The 7,167-nt window shown below is 33.7% G+C and overlaps 1 long non-coding RNA gene across 2 annotated transcripts; it reads right to left on the bottom strand.

Annotated features, from left to right (window-relative positions):
- Positions 1–307: 307 nt before the first annotated feature.
- LOC123560977 (uncharacterized) lies at positions 308–4,175 on the bottom strand. Of its 2 annotated transcripts, none has more exons than XR_008367654.1 (4): positions 3,037–4,175; positions 2,266–2,443; positions 1,192–1,291; positions 308–440 (listed from the first exon to the last, which is right to left on the bottom strand). It is a non-coding gene; the product is annotated as an uncharacterized LOC123560977 (long non-coding RNA). The 2 variants fall into 2 exon arrangements; XR_008367655.1 differs by lacking the exon at positions 308–440 and adding an exon at positions 472–1,008.
- Positions 4,176–7,167: the final 2,992 nt, after the last annotated feature.

Raw genomic sequence — 7,167 nt, 5'->3', positions numbered from 1 at the left:
TCAATATGTAGAAACCGAGTGAGGCTTCCAATTTTAATTGTTTTGGCCGGTTTAGAACTTTGTGCAATGTCGCTGACAAAAGTTATGACGTCATGTAAGAATGTTCGGCTCAGACACGCCAGTCGGAAATGCCCGACCCCGCTCTAAGATGTGTGTGTGTACTGAGGATTGTAACCGGACATGTCTGGTGTAATTAATTAAATTTCAAAACGGAACGGATTTAATACAGAGTTAATAATTTAACTTTTCATGAAATACCCACGGTTAATTTAATCCACACCATAAGCAATAAAACTTACCTCATATCGCTGTACCAAATATTTTACTGTAACAATCTCCAATGAACCGCATGCAATTAAATAGAGAGCTGTCAGTATATCACCCGGATATAGGAATGTGTCACCAGGGGGCGTACTGCATAGATAAGACACGAAGATATCCTGAAAAATAAATGTTCTAAGTGGCATTTCATTTCATATTTAAAAGTTAAAAAATATAAAAGCTAAGCTGTTCATATGTTATAGAGGAAAAGTCTTCATTAATAGCAATTTATAGCAAATCAAATATTGCTTTTTCTTTACAAACAGAAAATGGCGAAAAAAGTTTTTATTTTTTGTTCAGTTTCCGTAAGAATTACAATTTGTATGATATTTTGTGTGAAAACCTTGTCAGTTTTTGAGATAAACAAATAAAGAGTTTCGTGCTTTTATTCTGTTTGAAAGTCACATTTGCTATTGACAGCAATTCGAATATTTCGCCACACGATCAGAGTTTTATAAATGCTAGGACGGGCCTACATGCCCGAGTGGCTACGGTCGGTGACTTTACTTGCCTCTCGACGATATAGGTTCTAAACCTCGGTGTGGAGTAGAATTCTTTCATGTGAGGAAAACATTAAGTGGACTTTGTGGATGTGCGAGGTTCTATCAAGTTGTCCACTCATGCACAAAATAATGCTTGGAGTGGGTACCTGGGATATTCCTTCGAGCCGGAAAGTCGCCATATGACCTAAAATGACGGTGTGATGTTACAGCTAACACAAAGAAATAACGCTATATTTTTTGTAAAAGTACCACCCAGTTGAGGAAAATTTCTTTGATTAAGATGAAGCATTCTTGTCTTTTTCTTTAGTGCTTTTGTAATTAATATCAATACACATATTACAATCTCTGCTAAAATATACTGAAATACCTGTAAATGCCTTCTGGAACGCTGGGCACTTATTCAGCAAGTTTCTGTTCAAATGAAGTTATATAATTGCTTGAAGGCACTCCGGGAAACTCTTTAAAACCTACAACATAATAATTATGTCTCTATCATATTAGTTACACGCATTTATAATTACACACATAACACATAAATCTTCGTCAGAATTAAAAAAAAAATCTGCTTGGCATAGAAGTAAACACTACCTTAAACATGTAAATATAATTTCAAAGAGATGAAAGGAAACGCTTTCACATTAACTACACTGTACACACATAATTCAGGTTTTCAGTATCTAGTATTTTTGAGAACAGCCGCAATTCGGACTGGCCTCCTTAGTCAAGTCGTTATAATTAAGGTATTTGACTTCGAATCACTAACCCCTCACCGATGCAGACCCTCGTTTAGGATGTAGAACTCTTCGTGAGAGGAAGCCATCCAACTGGCTATCGGAAGATTGGTGACAGAGGCGAGCCCAGGTCATTTTTCCAGGGCGGAGGTGTCCAAATGGGAGTAGGTGTTGGAGTGGGTACAAATTTTTGTTCGGGTCAGCGGAGAGCGATTTTTGCGCGTTTTAGAGTTTGAAACAAGAACAAGAACCTGAATCCCATCAAAAATGTAATCATAACTTCGAAAATAAGAAATCCATTATTATTTTACAAATTTTCCCATGCTATGAAAAAACGAGCCTAGTGGAGGTACAGATGAATAAAGGTAGGGCTAGCATTTTTTAAATTCTTTTTTTGTATTACCAATTTGAAAACATATCGATAAGAACTTCGATCAATGAAATAAGAAACCAAAATTCGATTTATATGAAGTCAAATACGTAGTTTTAAACGCAATGTAATTTCTTAAAAGAAAACTACTTGATAAATGATAGAAAATGACATTCATTGATTTACGTTCAGTATACAATTGCAGCGTTATAAAGGAAATTCCCATCATGACAGAAGGATGCCGAAATCACACACGGAAAATTACGGAAACACACGGAAATTGCCGATTGTAAACTAAACAAACTCGGCTTATAGAAACTGTGTATACTATGTACTATACCGTGTTCCATAAGTGTACAGCCAGATGTGTTGGAAGGTCTCTTGCAATCAGTGTGCAGGATTCTTCGGAAGATGATGAAAGTTTTTAAAAAAAAAATCTTGGTAGTCATCTGTCCGCTGATACACCCGCATCATTTTAGAAGAGACGTTACCGTCGAAGATTGCAGTACTCAGCAGCCCTATAAAATATATTTAGACAAACATTTCAACTCTTTCCAAATAATTTTAGTTTTTACTCCGCCAATTAGAAAACGATCATGATGCTATCTATTCATTTTAATATGACATCTTACAGTTTAGACTGAGACAATGAGAACTGTAGAAAATAATTCAAATCATCTTATAAAACATACCGCATATTCCCTCGTCTACGGCACAATCTGCACCAACTCTAATTGCAGTGAAAAAGTAGTGTTCCGAAATGATTAGAACGTGTGTGGACTTCCCGATGTAAATATTTACGAAAACGGATACAAGCCCAAAAAATGGACTCATACCAGTGAGACTCTAGAATTTTAAAGGAAATGGTTCAGAAAAGTCAAAGAACTATGGCCTTGTTGGCTACATTCCTAGTCTTATTCAACAGTAAGGCTACGTTCCAAGTTTTTGTTTTTGTTTTTTATATTTGTTTCTCAATTATTGGTGCTATTCAAAGATTAATCTAATTTACGGTTATTATTCAGTAGTTGTAGCTAGATTTGTATATTTCCGGATTTGTTCGTTTATCTTGGTAAATCTATTAAAGATAAATCAAAATTTTAATGCTACTTACAACCAAGCAGAACAGCAAATATTGAGAATATTTTCCCGCCGTTAGTATTTGGTGACATGTTTCCTAATCCTGTTGACGTCAGCAACGTAAACGTAAAATGCTGTGATGTAATACGTCTTTATGCTGGGATCAATATTTGTGACGTTGGCAACGTAAGCTTCATCGAAACTTGTGGCTGCACTATCTAACCAACCTAGAACACCAGTAAAACTGATAAAGCATTTCCAGACAGCATAAATAGGTAAAAAGCGCACGTCGCAATTATGTTAAACAGACTTAGCGCTTTCAAGAGTGCATTTTTGTTGAAAAAGCATATGCCAATATTCAGATCAAGTTTGCACAGAATAACAGTGTTAAAAATACATAATAAAGTATGTATTCCTTTACAGATGCCAAACAATATTTATTACATTTCAAAAAAAGCGAGATATCCAAATTACAATAATTATTCATCTCATATTAATAATGAATTTTAGAAAGCAGTTACGCCTTAAAAGTTAAAGAAAAATCAAATCGGATGTGTCCGTCCTCTTCAACTGAGTAACAGATGTGGTCTATAGTATGACCTACAATTTTATAGGTGTGCCGTTATTAACAAAAAGGGGGAAAAGTAAGGTAAAGTGGATATCAGTTTATAAACGTATTTCATTTCAACCAATAATTTGTCTAGCAACTACATTTTTGCAACAATACTGGCGTTTACATTTTATGAGGTTTCATAATTTCTATTACAGTGTATTCAAAATACTTACTGAAAAAATGTTAGATTCCTTTATAGTTAAGGTAATGGTGACGTAATGACACTCGGTAATTTCCGTCTAATTACGTACTGCCGTGACGTAATTCGGCATTCTCCGATCGTACATGTAGCTAAACGTGCATATGACTTTCAGTAATAACAGAGGAAATCCGAAATCGCATACAAAGATATAAAATATTGCCCGATTATTCTAACGGGTTCCGCAACCTAAAACTCTAAATGTATTATTCTCCATGTTGGCGAAGAAGACTACCAAAAAGTGAATGACTTTAAGAATATGACATACAGTGCTCATTAAAGCTTTTAAAGGCATATTAATTTTGAATAAAATCAGATAATATTTGAGGAATAACATATAGCTGAACCATGTTTTATCATATTTTACCACGACAAAGATGCTATAGTCCGGGCGAGTGATTTAGTAATATATGATCATTACTTACCTGTGGCTTTTGTCCAAGTGTAGTTGCTCCCAGTATGCGATGGCATAATACACAGTAGCTAATGTTCTATCAGAAAGAACTAAATAATTAACAAAAAAATTAGTACGGCAGCACAACACTCTGTAAATTATTGAATGCGCGTCATCACACGGAGCTGTCTTTAGAATATCTGCTTTCGTCATTGTCTGAAAGAAAAGTAGCAAATGATTATTATTTTTAGTTATTACGTTTCCGAAAAACTTATTTTTAAAACCTTATGATTACAAAAGAAAAAAAATGCTCTTAAAAGTACTTATTGAAACGAATGGCGCATGCGCAATCAGTAATTTACACGTGGTCTCGAGTTTTTCCAGTATCATGACCAAAACACATTTCATTTTCATTTTTGTGACAGAATTCTTTCCATAGAAGAGTGGAATGCGTCTGATAATCTCACAGTGGAATATATAGACGCGACGTCATAATATTATATTGGAGCTAAGTCATTTTTTGGCTATATTTTCTATTAAAGAAGTTACACTATCGCTATTTATATTGCAATATATATAATGTAATATATCTTCTGAAAATAGAAACCAAGCTCTGTTTCATTATGTAACTTTTAATTAATATAAGTAAGCTATTAGCGATTTTTATGGACCCAAAAAGACCTAACACAAAGAAATTTTGCTGTAGAGATTTAACGGGAAATTTCATGCATGTACGATAAAACAGGTAGATGAAAAACAAAAACATGTCTGACGCTCATGAAATTTCCGTGAAATGATCGTCTGCCGTAAACTACTGACATCATACACGTAAAACAGAAAACCGTAATCAGAATCGCGTCGGATACACTTTAAAAGTTCAGACATGGGTGTGTAGAGATTCAGTAGAAATAGGACTTGTGGATTTAAGAAAAGTTTTTAATTCTTATGTAACTCGTTTTCTTTAAATAATAAATCTATAATATTTCACACAGAAAATATTATTTTGATACTTATTCGGATTATGTATATATCTGACATTTTATTTCAGAGTCAGAAATGTACATATGAATTTTTCATGTCTAGTACAAATGTCCCACGCTACTTGTAAAGAATATAACTGAAACAAACGTAAAGTTCCAACTTGGTTGAATTTACAGGTAACAAAGTTGCGTTGTTTTTGTGAACAGAATTAAAATATTTTTTCCAGCTATTGAAAGCTGTATGTTTTAAAAAGATCATTCAATGTATCACAAAGTTATTACGTTTTTTCCATGTCTAAGTAAAATGTCCCATAGTTGTACGTTTGTTTACGCTGACGTTGCGATATTTTCTTTAAAGGCGCTGTTGACACACCGACATTTTTATTTTGCGAAAGGGCAGCATTGTGTCGAAATCCCTTTACGTTAATAAGAAATCACAATAATACAGCATAAAAGATATATTCCAGATACATGTTAATGAATATATTAAGTTCAGGAAATGCCAGAATTCCAAGAAGACCGGATCTTACATGTTAGGAAATGACGAAACAGACGCTTGTAGAGCTAACAGAAAGTCCGGAACAAAATTTAATATTATCAAGGGCAAATACTATGAGAACTCTTGAGCACTACCGCTAAAATACAAATTAATAAAAAAACATTTTGTGCTCGTGGCTTCGTCGTCCGTAGTCTTTATAATTGAACCTTCTTCAAGAACGCACATGTTGTTAAATACTTCCGAAGGTGACAATCATAAAATTTTGAAAATACTTGAGAAACTTGATATTTTTATTTTGTAAAGATATACTCAGAATCATAATGATCCTGTCATTTGATCTACAAAAATAATGTACATGTATATGTTGTTTTAAAAATGTTTGTACTCGTTGACATACATACATGATGTGCATTATAATATGTACTTAGGAACAATAGTTTATAAACTTATAAGCTCGGGAAATATTTTGGTGTAAACATACGAAAAGTTAGAAATGAAACAAGAAAGATTTATGCTTTCTGGTCGTTTATATAAAAAAAAAACGTTCATGGAAAACAGAATAATAGAACGTAATATGACTTTTAGAACAAGTAAATGTTCGAGTTTTTTTTCCAAGCGTCAAATGTAAGAAAATGGCGTCTTTCTGGCGTTACGCTTTTTAGCTCCAACTTATGACGTCGCGTCATAACATTTTTATTGATAATATTGTCAATTTCTAATATGTATGTTTTTAAGTTAATGAGTTGTATCTCTAACTTATTTATTGAATGTTACTTTTAATTATTTAGAAACATATAGTGTTCTACCAGTATGAATTGAAGCAATAACATTATATAAGATCAATGTGTAACTAGAACAATAATCTAGCCATAAAAAGATAAATCCCTTTTGGTGCAGATTACATCTTCTTGCAAGCCAGTTATTCATAGAAACAAAATCTTCTCTGTGTAAGAATGACAATTATGTATTTTAAAATCAGCATATATAATGATCTCATCTAATAATGATACAACGTAAGTTAGAATTCGTTAATTGCTTGTTAGTTTCAATCTTCCATTCGCAGGTTGTTAAATATAGTTTACTCCATCCCTAGCTCCACGCGAACATGCAAAGTTAAGGTGGTGGAAAGTCATTCCTGAACGTGCAATGTTTTAATCATTTTTTTTTTGTATGTTTTGCCCTTTAAACTTACAAAGTTGTGGATCTTGCCTCTAATGATTCTAGCAGAAAAGATATTGTAAATAAGACATCAAACAAATGTTAATCCTAAATCATTCTGACAAAGTGGATTATGAGTATCGTTCTGTTCCCAAGAAGGCAAGAAGGCAGGAATGCAGGAATGCAGGAAGGCAAGAAGACAAAAAGGCAGGAAGGCAAGAAGGCAAGAAGGCAAGAAGACAAGAAGGCAAGAAGACAAGAAGGCAGGAAGGCAGGAAGGCAAAAAGACAAGAAGGCAAGAAGGCAGGAAGGCAAGAAGACA

Source organism: Mercenaria mercenaria, chromosome 16 (assembly GCF_021730395.1).
Source record: "Mercenaria mercenaria strain notata chromosome 16, MADL_Memer_1, whole genome shotgun sequence".
In the NCBI taxonomy this organism is placed as follows: Eukaryota; Metazoa; Mollusca; class Bivalvia; order Venerida; family Veneridae; genus Mercenaria; species Mercenaria mercenaria.
The sequence above is the reverse complement of the archived record's forward strand: the minus strand, read 5'-3'. Positions and strand labels throughout refer to the sequence as shown.